Source organism: Perognathus longimembris, chromosome 8 (assembly GCF_023159225.1).
Source record: "Perognathus longimembris pacificus isolate PPM17 chromosome 8, ASM2315922v1, whole genome shotgun sequence".
NCBI classification, from domain to species: Eukaryota; Metazoa; Chordata; class Mammalia; order Rodentia; family Heteromyidae; genus Perognathus; species Perognathus longimembris.
Genome location: NC_063168.1, coordinates 67,832,785 through 67,847,439, shown reverse-complemented (window position 1 = coordinate 67,847,439; position 14,655 = coordinate 67,832,785).

Here is a 14,655-nt window from a genome sequence, read left to right as displayed (position 1 = left end):
ACATTTTGAATTTTGAATCAAGGATTCTTTGCATAGTTAAATAATCATATTAGTAATACTAGTAGTACATTTTAGTAACAGCATTTCTAGAAATAACAGTACATATTTGCAATTCGGGGGATCAAATCTATAGTCCTGTTTTACCATTGTACTATACATTGTACTATATTGTAATATTTGTAGGGAGAGGAGAGGAAGCTAAACCACTTTTGAGTTCCTGGCAAAGTCTTGGCCAGAATTCAACTTCATGTCTTAAAACCAGATAGCAAGAGATAAGAAAGTTTCAACTACAAGCTACGTGATGATACAAGTAGGTATTCCCCATACACAGTGAAATATCTTGTATTTGAAATTAGTATGAATACTGAAAGCTAAATTTCCTAGCTTACTTTTTTAATCTGACAATACTCTATCAAAATACAGTCAGTGAAATGAAATTTGGGTTAGTTTAAAGCATGGAATCGTTGAAATTCATTAATTGAGGCTCAAGGAATATGTTTAGAGCTACAAGCATTTTATGTCTTATTTTGTAATAAATAACATAGATAAATAAATAAATAACACACAGTTTTATATTTTAAGACTGACAATAAATTTACCCTTCATCAAGGGTGATTTATAGTGATACCATGTAACTAGTGATAAAAAGTTCTCTTACACAAGTTTTAACTGCTTTCTATCAGTTGTTTCCTCATTCTAACTTATTAATGCTTCAGTATAAAGACTATTATTTAGAAAAATAATCTTGTTATCATGATAATATTTTGTTATAGTACCATGTTTTTGCTATATTAGAATTCAAAAACCATATTGTGACATATTTGCTCGTATTGCTCTTACAGATCTCTAACTCTCCACAGTTGGCTCATCTATACAGAGCACATTCAACACTCAGCTTTTTTTTCCTTTCTATAAGCTAGCAGAAGAGATCTTAGCTCTGGTTGGATTTTACTTTTTGTCATATTATGAAGGAAATGGACCATAGCATGGACAGGATTTAAAGAGTATTAGGTTACTACTAGGATTTCTAAAAATGTTCATGAAATTGGATTTTTCTGGATAGTGGGGACTGGTGAATTAATAAGCACTTTTTCTTGATTTTGCCTTAATATTTATTTTTAGAATATTACTTTCACCTTAGGTTAATTTATTTGCATAAATGTGTTTTAGAATATTAAATTAACTTCCTAAAGCCATATGAAATATTTATAAATGTGCAAGTGCATCTATATGAATATATAAATATACATGTATGTTTAATGCATGCATTTTAAAATATATTTTATATATCTATATATCTATCATCCATCTATCTGTCAATCATCTGTCATCTATCATCTACCTATATCTATCTATCTATCATCTATTTACCTATCTCTACATACCTGTATAATTCTTAGGGGATAAGTTCTATGGCACAGAGATAACAAGAAAGTTGGCTTTCTTATTATATCTAGAAGAATCCTCACTATCCCTCTGCCATTCCTAAACAAGGACTAAGCGTTGTTTGCATAGGATAAGAAAAATGGGCAAATAAAGAACCAAAGAATCTTTTGGTGAAGGGCAGTATGCTTTTGTTTGGAGAATGAGGCTTTGACTCTCCCTGGGTGAGCCAGAGAAGCTGTTGATGAGAAATGGGAACCAGTTGCCCACTCTATGTTGCCCACTCTATGGAGGAAGCAGTCACTTCTACCCCTGTTGTCTCTTCAGGCCATAGAGAACAGAGGTTCTGTCGTGTGGTGGCTCCACCGAGAAGTTTTATGGACAGAAACTCCACCTCTCTCTCAACTTGCTGGGTATGGGTAGGTAACAGTGAGTACTTACCAACATAGTTACTCAGCACACCCAATACAGAGTCCACATTTGGAGTTACAAGTAAGGAACTCACAGCCTTCTTTAATTTAATCTTTTACCATAGTTCCCTTGGTAGCCCTGATTACCATGGACTGAATTGGCTTGTGTATTTTCAATCGATCAACTGCCTAATCTAAAAGGAAAAGAGAGGAATGAACATTTGAAATTCTATGCATTTAACAGCATTTACCCTTTTTCTTGAAATGTGTCAATGATTAGGCAATCATGGTGGATCACAACTGTAATCTCAGCTACGTAAGAGGCTCGGGTTGCGTCCCAGGTAACCTCCAGGAGAAACAGTGAGAACCCATCTGAAGCAAAAATGACTGGTTGTATGACTCGGATAGACAGCTTGACTAGCAAGCACAGGCCCCTGAGTTAAAACTCCAAGTTCTACCATAAAAAGACAATTATTTCCCATTGCTCCTAGTATGAGGTATTTAAGGTCTTTGAAATATGAGCCCTTTTAACTATTCAGCCATTGGCCACATCCTGTTTTCAGTAATCTGGACCTACCCCTGTGCTCAGTGCATGTGCCTTTATCATTTTATTGACCTCATTTTCTCTGCCTAGACTACTTTTAATTTTTTGATCATCATCATCTCACATTGTTCTTCCTAAATAATTTCTTTATGGAACATATAATATACTACTACTAATCATAATGGATTTTGGTATATGAAAAAGTTTCCCTCCTCTAAGGACTATTTTCTGGATTTTCACTAACCTCCAAGCCCAATGGTTTCAGTGAAGTCATTGCTTCCAGAGCTGACTTCCATCACAGACTTGCCTATTTGTCTGTGCTCATTTCTTTACCTTCCTGCCTCCTTCTTCTATATGTTTCTTCACCATGTCCGACATAGCCACACAATGAACCAATGACTACCTGGAACACTCAGTATGAAGCTACCCATGTGGAAGAGACAGAGGGAAGAATGCAGGTAAAAGCCAAGCAAGTATACAAGAGAGCACTTCGTTTCCAAGAAATGAGAATCTAGAGAGGCAATGACCAGATGTCCTCAAAGGTCACAGCGGTCATGCTGAGAAGCCTCTTGTAGGTGGCACAGAATTCACTGCAGTGGGGATCAAAGTACAGAGGGTTTTTTGTTTGTTTGGGGATTATTTTTTGTCAGTTATGGGGCTCGAACTCAGGGCCTGGGCACTGTCCCAACGCCTCTTTGTGCCCAAGGCTTGTGTCCTACCACTCGAGCCTCAGCACCACTTCCAGTTTTTGAGTGGTTTATTGGATAAGAGTCTCACTGGGACTTTTCTGCTGGGGCTGCCTTTGAACCTCCATCATCAGATCTTAGCTTCATGAGCTGGGCATGAGCCAAAGGCACCAACCCAGAGTAAAATTTTATGGTAAAATATACCAAAAATATGATGATGATGATGATGGTGATGATGATGATGATGATGATTGAAATTTGTAAGTCCAATTTACCTGCATATCCTTAAAAATTAATGTTTATAATTATTCATATTTCACAAATGAAAACACTGAGATTGCCAAGTATCAAATTTCTCCAATCACATAATCAGATAACAGTAAAACTGTAGCCTGGATGCACAGTTTCACACCACCAAATTTATTGTCTTAACATTTTACAAAGCAATACGTCAAAAATATGTAGACTATAATTCCTCTGTACCACAGTGCTCTTAATAACATGGAACTTTCCAATATCCATTTACTGCCATGGTCTTGGTTTTATTTCTGTGTTTAGAAGAGTGTGTAGAGAGAAACTTCAAAGACCTCACAAAAGTAATTGAGACAATTATATGATAAATGGCCACTTGAAATTAACAAAATGGTCACCATTTGGTGATTGTTTAACACTTCAGAATTCATTATTAACAAATAAAGAAGAATGGGCATAGCTTTCATGTTCCCTTATCTACTGCTGCTTCATCAACACCAGCCATAATCTGTAAAAATACAAAAATAGAGCTAAGCTTATTTGTAGCAATTAAAAAATTATCAAGACATTCATCAGACTTGATTTAATAAGTTTAAATAATTGTATTTGATTTGCAACAACAAAAAAATGACAGTTGGGAACCTAGGAATATTGACCTAAAAACATTTAACAATGTATTCAGTGAAAAAATTATGACACATTCAAGCCCACTGGTATTTTGGTATTTCATACACAATATTTTAAGGAATTTATGTTGTAATTACTATATAAATACACAAGATGGTAGCAACAATGTATCTAATATGTACTTCAAATCATTTTTTCAATTTTATTGAAAAGGTGATGAGCAGGAGTTTACAGTTACATAAGTAAGGTAATGAGTATGCTTGCTTTTAATCACTGTTACCCTATCCCTCATTATCTACCATTTATCTCTCCTTATTTCCCTCTCTCCCAAGTTGTAAGGTTCATATCCAACATAATATACATAATATTTTGATAATGACTGCTATTAGTGGGACAGAGTAAGCAAAAGGAGAATAAATGATTATTATAATAGCAATATGAAAACTTCATTTTCCTCCAAGAGATAAATTCTGCCAAGTTATTTTCTTTGTTTTGGGGCAATTTTATATACCAAAACAATATATAGAAAGAAGCTAAGAGATATCTTTTCATCCTGCCCAAGTGTTTCCAGATTTTAATAGAGACCGAAGCCATGTAAACATTTAGAAGCAAAACTTTTAGGTTATGGGAAAAAAGACTATTTGATGTGTGACTCATTTTGAATTATCAAAAGCATAAAACAAAAGTACAAGCCTTCTGTACAACCTACAAAGAAATGAAAATGCATGGGAATATGCTTTTCTTGTGATTTTGAAAATGTAGAATTACTACAGGAAAGTACAGTAGTATTTTAACTTAGTGTCTTTTAAGTAGTAATGAAATTCTCCAAGAAACTTGATAGATGTCTTTCAGCTTACATATCAATGATGATTGATTCAGAGGAAAGCTTTTATTATATTTTCATGGCAATTCACAATTATGAAACAGTTTGTGACTACTTACTTTCTAAGATTCAAAAGTTTCTCCTAAGTTTGAATTTGGTCAACTAACAAAGTATTGGAAGCTGTTATCTGGATGAAAATGTTATACAACTGTCTACTATAAACCTTCCCATGACTCTTGTCTTAAAACAATATTAAAGGAGTACAGTTCTCTGAAATTTCTTAAGGAATATATAAAGGCTCTTTGCCAGAATCAAATGAAAAATTTCATGGTCAATGATTACCTTAGAGTAGAATGATGGTGTTTGCTTTTTTGATACTATAAATAAATGAATCGCATTGCTTGTTGATGACAATTGTTCACTTTCTTAGAATTTAATGTGGTTTCAGATACAAAGAAAATATAAATAGTTCAACTTATCACATCTACCAGATGGCAGAAAATTCTAGAAGCACAGAAAACAGTATCTATGGAATATTATTTAATCACTTGTAAGAACAAGTTCTATGCTAAATAATTCACCTCTATTTCCTTACGAAATGCTTATATCAAACCCATGAGATGTTATTATTCTTAATGTACTTGTAGATTTCTTTCTTGCTGTTAGGTTTGTCTACAAAAGCTCTATGTGGTGGAGTATGCACTGTAGTTCCCATAATTGGGAATGTGAGCCAAATCAATTCTTTCTTGACAAATGTATGATTGTGAGCCAAGTAAGGCAGGACCCAGTCTCTAGTAAGACTATATCACTTTTCAAATGTTATCTCATTATTTTTCCTTGATAAAACAATTCTCACCAGCAAGTCTTCATCTCTTTCAGTGCCGTGCATGGCTCGCGGTGACAGCAGTTCCTTTGTGTCAAATTCCGAAGTGAAGCCATGAATTTAAGGAACCAGTTGGCCAGTATTTATTGTCTATTGTCCCCTTACATGCCAGAAATAAAAAGTAGAAATCTTCTGCAGAATCATTTAGTGTCTATTGATATCCTGTGCTAAATCAGTAATCCACTTTGAGACAATTCTCCAAGACAAGCTAACACTCTGCAAGAATTTTATTTTGTCCATTTCTATAACTTCCCAGGAGGCCCCATGCCCTGTTATTTCACACGGTAACTCAATATGAGGCCTCTTGTTTGCAATTAGATTGTCCAGGATGTACTTGTGTGAATAGCATTGTTCTTTTTACAAGAAGGCTCAGCGAAGGTGGCTTGTTTTAATTCCAAGCTCTGTTGGAAGAAGGTCTCTTTTATGCAGATGCACTTGCCTTTAATTCATTGAGGTTAGCATGTTCTGCTGTAAATGATTCTGAGTTAGCTATTATCATTACTGCTAACATATTGCCACAAACTGGCCACACTGATTTGTTTTTGAATCAACAAAAAAATCAAAATCATTTGTCCATTTTTCTTAAAAAGATCAACTACTCACATCAGCCTTTCTTTTCTTTGTACATCCAATCTATAGGATGTCACATCACTTAATTTTTAATGACTATCCAATGTGCACATTGCCATTGATGCGATTATTTTGCTCTGATCATGGCTCTGACCCTGTGTCTTAGACTTGGAACATACCCAACATTTATATCATCAGTTCTTAAAGTCTTCTGTGTATTGTCATTTCCTTCATCTTCACTGGAGAGTCAGTTTGGGTGAGGTTGTTAGATCCTGGGCTTGTGGTTAAAGGCTGGATTGGCATTATTATGAACAAAGGTGGTGATAACACCGTTGTCAATCACTTGAGGATAGGTTGTGGACATTTTGAGAAATCATCTCATTGCATCTCCTCTCATAATAATTGAATCCCTGTAAGTCAGCACCAGGTGTTGACACTTTCACAATGTGTCCTCTCCCAGCCTGCCTTGAAGTGACAAAAACTGACTGATTGTCTTGTGAGTCATCACTACTCAGGTAGACAGGCTGTGGGCAGAAGACAAGAAGCATTCATGTCTACCCTGGCATGCGCTGGTATGGACCCTTTCTACCCCACAATGGGCGTCTTTGGTTGTCTCTCCAAATTGTATGCAATTATAATTTAATTAATACAAATTTCATTGCTATGCAAACAGATTCTAATTTGGGGGGAGGATATCGCATATCACTCGTGACAACTGCGGCAAGGCCAGATCACATGATGATTGTATGGCCTGCTGGTCATCCATTTCTCATCCCTGACTTTAGCTGCCAACGTCACTGGATTGATGGATGGCTAGAATAGTAAAACACACTTCTGGGTATAGTTAGGAGGGCATTATCAGAGAAAATGGGATTTCTGGGAACTCTAGCCTAGTCAAAGTCTTCATCATTGACAAATGTAAAATTTGACTAGCCTGTTTGGAGGCGTTGGGCCTGTGGGCGGGGAAGTCTAGCTGGAGGAAGAGGGTCGCTGGGTGCTTGAATGTCCTTGACGGGCAAATCTTTGCCCTGGCTTGTTCCTGTTAGCTCTCTCTGCTTTGGGACCCCCAGGAAGTGAGCAGCTCTGCTCCACCACAATGATCTGCCTCCCCACAGGCCAAAAGCACGGGAGCCAATTGACCATGAACTGAACCCAGAGGCACAAATCACTTTTCCCCCCTTGTAGATTATTTCTATCAGTCATACTGTGACAGGAATGGAAAGTGACGTACAAAGACTTTTAGAAATAATACTTCAGCAAAAATCTCCATATTTAAATTTAAAAATCATACCAAACTTTAAGGGAACACCTTAAAAAAAAACGTATCCTGCCTTGTACATTTGTTCTAGAGGATGGTGGGAAAATAAATAATCTTATCTTAATGACTGGTATAAACTTTTAAACTATGAAGGGCATATGGAGAAGAAATAATAGGTGATGTCTTAAGAGTAGCAATACAATAATCTTAAAAAATATTAACCAAAACTCATAATGAATGGGAATATACATTACAACTTCATTGGACTGATACTAATAGTGTTAGAATAGTATCTTATTAGAAAAATATATTAGTGTGGGTATAAACCAATAATTGAAGGTTGAGAGGTATTATATAAAAGATAATTTGAAGTATTAAAACAGGTAGTCCTACCATAGGAGTAAATACAGAGTACTGTGAAAATCTTTAATCCAGGAGAAGTGAAGAAGTTATGAATAGGACAGAAGACATGAGAATTAAATAAAATAATGTTGAATTTGTCTAACAAAAAAACAGCTGGATGAATAGTAGATACACTTCACAATCACCCAATATTTGTGATATCACAATGAAGCTGTCTTTATTAGTCTGTGTGCAATTAAATAAGACCAACTCCAGACAGTTCTCATTTGTAATGATCATCCTGAGATTAGTCTAAGACTAATGGAAGGGGCTGGGGATATGGCCTAGTGGCAAGAGTGCTTGCCTCGCATACATGAAGACCTGGGTTTGATTCCCCAGCACCACATATATAGAAAACGGCCAGAAGGGGCGCTGTGGCTCAAGTGGTAGAGTGCTAGCCTTGAGCAAAAAGAAGCCAGGGACAGTGCTCAGGCCCTGAGTCCAAGCCCCAGGACTGGCAAAAAAAAAAAAGACTAAAGGAAGTCCTAATCCACAAATTAATGGTGATCAGGAGTTTTAGTGTTATTTATCTAATTACTTTTTATTAGATGATAAATTAATTGGATTGTTATTACATTATTCACCTTCCCCACAGCTGTTCAAAGATTGTTTCTTGGATATTACTTTTTCGTGATTTCAGTAACAACCCATTTTCCCCAGGATACTAGCATGAACTTTCTAAATATTGTTATGAGTAAAACCTTCCTTTTCTCATCCCTTCTACGTGTTTGTTTTTTAGGCATCTTTAAAAAGACACCTCTTCTCTAATCATTCGAGAAAATTCTTTCACTTCTCCAATTTCACTTGTTATGCAAGTCATGGCCACTGAGAAAAACTGTGAAGTTGTTAACTGCTCTCATGATTATAACGGGGGAGAAAAGAAGCTGACATCCAGTTTGTGCTCTACTTGCCAGGCTAGGTACTTAAGGCTAGTACTTACTTGGGGATGCCTTGGTCCTTATAGTCCCAAAAGCAGTCTAATCAGCCATTACTTTCATGTAAATGACACAAATACACATGTATGTGCAGATAGTTACATAAATACACGCATATCTTAGACTTATACATTAAATTGTCAGTGGGACTCAACCTTTACAAATCAAACTCCACATGATGTAGTCTGACCTATCCTCTTCTTCCTTACCCAACTAAACAATTTCATCCATGCTTACAATCTATTTGCATAGGATCAATAACTACTCACCAAAATGCCTCAACCAGAAATTCCAGTACCGCAATTCACTCCTCCCTCTCCCTTACTTCTAGTATGACTTTAGAGTAGCCACCTTCCATCTGTACTGCCCTGCTAAGTTTGACCATGTGTATCTTCAGCTTTTGAGAAGACTACTAGCTAATACATTTTTAACCAGCACCCTCCTTTGTGATTTACCCTGGCTAAAAGAGATGCACACACACCTAAGTGGACACCACATACCTTAATAACTAGCAGTGGAGAATTCCAAAGCTAACTTGACAATTCTAAAGCCTATCTGAGTTTCAGAGCATACTTATGAGTTGAATACTTTACTCTCTTCATTGAATTCCCATTTCTAAACACCCTTCCCCTAAGACCTAGTTCATAGTTTTGATCACAGATATTGACCTCCTTAATTTAAGCATTGTTTTCCTGCTTCCAGTTTCCTCCCCAGGGTCTCCAACAATGAATACCATTGATTACAGGTCTGAACTATCAATAGGATAGTGATTGTTTGGGTACATACTAGTATATCAATTTTACAGAATAATTGAAATTCAGATTTATGGAGTTACTTGTTAAATAATGCATAAGGAGAAAGAGGATAATCAAAACTTGGTCTTCCACCAGAAGACTCCACAGAGTTACTTTGTTCAATGTAGCTATAAGCCTGCGAGTAAAAAGTACTTTTACACTCTAGCATTCAACAACTGGGGGCTGGATAAAGTAGCACCAAGTCATAGCTGTAGGACTTTGGCTTTTGTTTGTTTGAGAACGATGCATTCTCCTATGGGGGAAGCCTGGAATGGTGCCTGGTAAAAGAATGACACATCTTCCATCAATCCAAATTCAATAAGAACAAGACAGAGGCTTGTTTTATAAGGCAAACCTGCCAGGAATCTAACTAGTGGAGTTTATTCTCACAATTGCAATGATTATATTCCTTAAATCAAGAATGTGTTATTGGTCTATAAATCAGAGGTTGGATTTTAAAATTGCTGTTCTACCAAGTTAGAAGTCAAGCACAACAGCATTTCTAAAAGTTACACATTTCTCACTACTAAAAACTTCCCTATTAACTTTAATTTTCTCCTGGAAAATACTTTCTGAATTAGAGAAAAGCCCTAAATGTATTATGTATATAGAGAGAATGTAAGTCCCTACATTATGTTGACATAAAAGACATTTCTTATCATTGGACACTCAGACTGATTACATAAGTGAAAATGAACATAACATGATGGGTGTCATGTTTGCAGTTTGCCCAATTTGTTGAGGCAAATAAAAAAGTGCCAGGATGAAAGTATAGGTAGCTAGCACACTCATTCATACAATCATTCATGCCATTCTTGGTACTAAAATTTAGTCCGAGCCAGGCACTTTTCTAAATGATGATGATCCAGCAGTGGATAGAGTGAAGGAAAATTTCTCTCTCTCTAGAGCTTACCATTTAGCAGTATATTTAGAAAGGAAGTGTAGCTAAATCTCCATGCTCTAAATGGACAGGTGTGCACACAGTTCTTCCCCGTATGGGTCCCAGGACCTATACAATAGCCAAAGAGCCAAGTGCTTCTCTAGTGGATCCAACAAAGCTGTTTGAATGAGTTATCTGAGGTGCTTGAATGCAACAAAGGATTTTCAAAGAATGACTTATTTTGGAGAAGAAATGACAGTTTATAAAGCCATAACTATATACCGTTACATGGACAACTATCATAGTAATTGTCAGCTTACCTTGACAAAAGAACTCGTGAGAGCCCTCGATCTGTGTGCCTGCTAGAATCCCATTGAGATAAACTGGCAAGCCTTCTCTAACACCTGCTGATCTGCCTCACGATGGATTTGCCCTCCCACTGCTTCTTATTGGTGTCTATTGGGCTGCTTCCTAATTGTCCAGGGGATGTTATTATTAATTAAAAAATCTTAATCTTCTATCCCTAATAGCCTAGCTAATGTTTTAAATAAATGTTTTCTGTCAGCTTCTTCTACAGGGACGCTTTTATTTACTCCAGTGTGCTCCGAGAAAGTACCTTCTGCTAGTTACTAATTTTTATTTAATGAACAATAGATTTGCCATTTAATTAATACTTTTCAGCCTGCTGTCTGCGTTCTACCACTCTGTTTTATGTTCCTGCCCTCACCCATTTCCTAGTTATCCCAGGTGAGGAAAAAAAAATGAGCCTGTAGACCAAAAAATAATCCAATTTTTACCATCAATAAGCCTATTCTTCATTTGATGAGTCAGTTATGAATTTGCAGGATAATTTGTTGCAAATGGTATAAAAAAATCCATGTCATGTATAGTAAGCACTCATAGGAGGAAGCAGCCAAATGTGCAGGTGCAGAAGAGAAAAGAGCACTTGGGGATGAGCTCAGTAAGGCAGTCATTATCAGAGCGAGATTGCAAGAGGCCTTCTATGCATTGAGTATAGCAAGTCAAATAATGCTTCCATTCGGACTAAGCTTAAAGCAAAACACTTTATTGGATTGATGCAGGAGTGGGGTCATAATGCAAGCTACATCCGTAGTTACCTTTCCTTAGTAAACCTGCTCTGAGAGCACTGCAGATCTTCAAATCCAGAAAACAAAATGGAATTGGAAAAATAAACCACTGTTAAATGTCTGCTTGTTGCCCTTCAAAACCAGAATGTCCATATTTCTTTAGAAAAGTGTATTATTACACATATCTTAGCAGTTTAGATGGTCTCTTCTCCCACTCGAAGGAACTAAGGTTCAACACTCATTATTCAATGTTCCTGGTCCCTAGCTCATGCAGTAATGGTGGAATAGAGCCAGAGGTATTGGATAAGATACCATTAGGCCTTCCGATAGCCAAAAGTGAATGAAACCAACCCAAAGTGCTTTCCAAAGTGGCCAAGGTCTAAGGATTCCTAGAAATTGGAAGACTTGAATTTAGATGTGTCCCTTCCTCAAGATTCTCTTGCTTGAACATGAAGTGTTCTTCTTCCTCCTTCTCACCTATGAAGGTATCTTTGTCGTATGTTTGGGGTCTCATTGGAAAATAAATTATAGATTTGTGTATATATGCATACGTTTGGTGTTTTGTCTTTTTTCTATTTATTTATTTGGGGTAAATAAATTAATATTCATGGGGACTAAAAGGAGAAAAATGTGATTCCAAACCTACTCTTATCTCATAAAATCAAACTCTTTTCAAGCTTCCACATTCCCTCTTACCTTCCATGTTTCTTCATTTTTGTACCATTTTATTCTATTTTATTTACTCTACCTTGGACATCAGAGTTCCACAGATGACTGTGGTATGATTCTGCCTGGTGAACTCTAGTTCTATTAGGACAACAAGCAAGCATTTAACGTCAATTTGTTGTCTGTTAGGATACTTAGAACACTCTTTGCTAGCTACAGACCCTTTTGAAGTTGATCAAATGTCTTCTCCAAGACCTGAAGGAGAATCAGACATTATCTAGATGAAAGGAGGGAAGAGGAGAAGCTACAAAAAGCCTTAAATTACTGCCCAGTATCATTGGTTTGTAAAGTATACATCGAGAAGGAAGTGGTAGATCAATATCTGCAGGCACTAGAACATTTTATTTTGTTCATGGGTGTATATAACACCCTATTATATATAACACTATTCTTAAACTGGTTTGTTTTGTATCTATTATTCTTAAACATCACGGACATGTTATACTTTATTCTTACACTGTTTTTTGTATCTGTTAGTCTCAAACTTCCTGGATGTGTTACACATTATTCTTAGACTGACTTTTAAAATCAATTATTCTTAAATATCATGGATATGTCATGCATTATTCTTAAACATGCTATTTTTAAATGACTCCATTTTAACTTTGCAGCCAACCGTCATAATTGAGAGAGTTTCTTCCACTTTCTAGTTTTCCTTCATTGGTGTATTTTCTTCTCCCTCTTGATCTTTACAGTCTATATTTTCTCTTTCTCCTAGAGTCACAGTTCTATAACTTTGTGGTGGTTTGCCTTGTACACTTGCTAACTAGTGATAAATAGTAGCAACTGCTCTGTTCAATTTTTTCTTTTTAGATCTATGAATGTTGAAAATTCATACGAGATGGTTCAAATGGAAGAATTTACTCATGGATATTTGGAAACCTAAGAATCTAGACTCACAGCCTGGAACATCCTGTGGAGGAGAATGCCTACGTACATATGGGAAATGACTAAGCATAAGCTGAGGGCTGCTATTCACATGCTCAGCACCTGCACTACTGAGAACCACATACAAGTAACTATCTGCACGCCCAAGTCCAACGATCTCCCTCCTCTTAATGCGTGCGGCCTCAAATCAGATGGGGAATTTTATCCCAGTGCTTCTGCCATAAGCGAAACTCTAGTAGCACATAGGGCCAATGATGCTTTATAATGTCCTAGCCAGGCAGAAAACCTAGGAAGACACTGGAGGGAATAACTAAGATATCAGACCTAGAGATCTGTCATCCAGACTCCAACCTCCCCCTTCCCTTACTTTTCTTACTGTATAGTATATACATTGAATTTTTCACTGCTTTCCTCCCTGCCCTTCTCTTCATTTATCTAACCTTCTCCCCTCTCCTTGGCCTCAACCCATCCCTTTTGAGTATCCTTTCCTTAGTTTGTTAAGTTTTGACTTTGCCTTTCTAAGGAATTACACTATTTGAGTTACCCACCGAATCTGCCATATTTCAGTGATACATTTGTAAACACTTGCATACTGTCTGATGTGTTTACTTATAGATTTACAGGATAAATATAGCTTCTACATTTGAGGAGAAACATGCAATTTTTGTCTCTCTGGGCCTCACTTACTTCATATAATGTAATTTTTTTCCCAAGTCTTTCCATTTCATTCTTTTGGTGTTGTGTTCTTTTAGCTTTTCCCAGCTCCTTTACTTCATTATTTATCTTTGCCGGTCTACTCTCTCCTAGAGCAGCTCTGTGGAGGATCCCTTGTGGTAAAGGTCAGAGTAGTACTACCAGTTCACAAGAACTTTGTCTTGTGTTAGTGTGCTGTGAGTTTTTATTTATTTGCTTGTTTGTTTGTTTAGGGTTTTGTACTGGGAAGGACATTCTCACATGGCCTTTTTCAAGGCTGGTGCTGTACTTGAGCATCTCCTACTTTCAAGTTCTTTTAGTGAATTTATATTTTTCAAAGGCAGGAATCCAGGTGACTGTTTAAGGCATAAAGTTTTGTTTCCTTATACCCCTTGTCTGATTATTTTTTTTCATTCGTCCTACCTCCCTATCTTTGTTGATTGAGACAGTGCCGTTCTATGTAGTGGAAGCTATACTTAAACCCCTGATCCTTCTGCTCTAACCTCTTGAGGACTGGGTTATAGGCACGAACCACCACACCTGGCATTTCCATTTCTTGATCTGATATCATCTTGGGAGTTCCAACCACTGAATGTGCCCCTATAGACCTGTTCATGAATCTCAGCATTTCTCCTCCCCAGAAAAGTACGCTTTGCCTCTTCCCCTGAGAGATGAAATCGTGGGTTTTCATCTTTCTGTTTCCTTCCCACTCCTGTTCAATACTCTGCTGTTTTGGCACAGCTATACCTATTTTGTGGTTATAGCTGCATGCTGGTTCTATTAAGTCTGTGGTTTACAGATTTCTTTTCATTC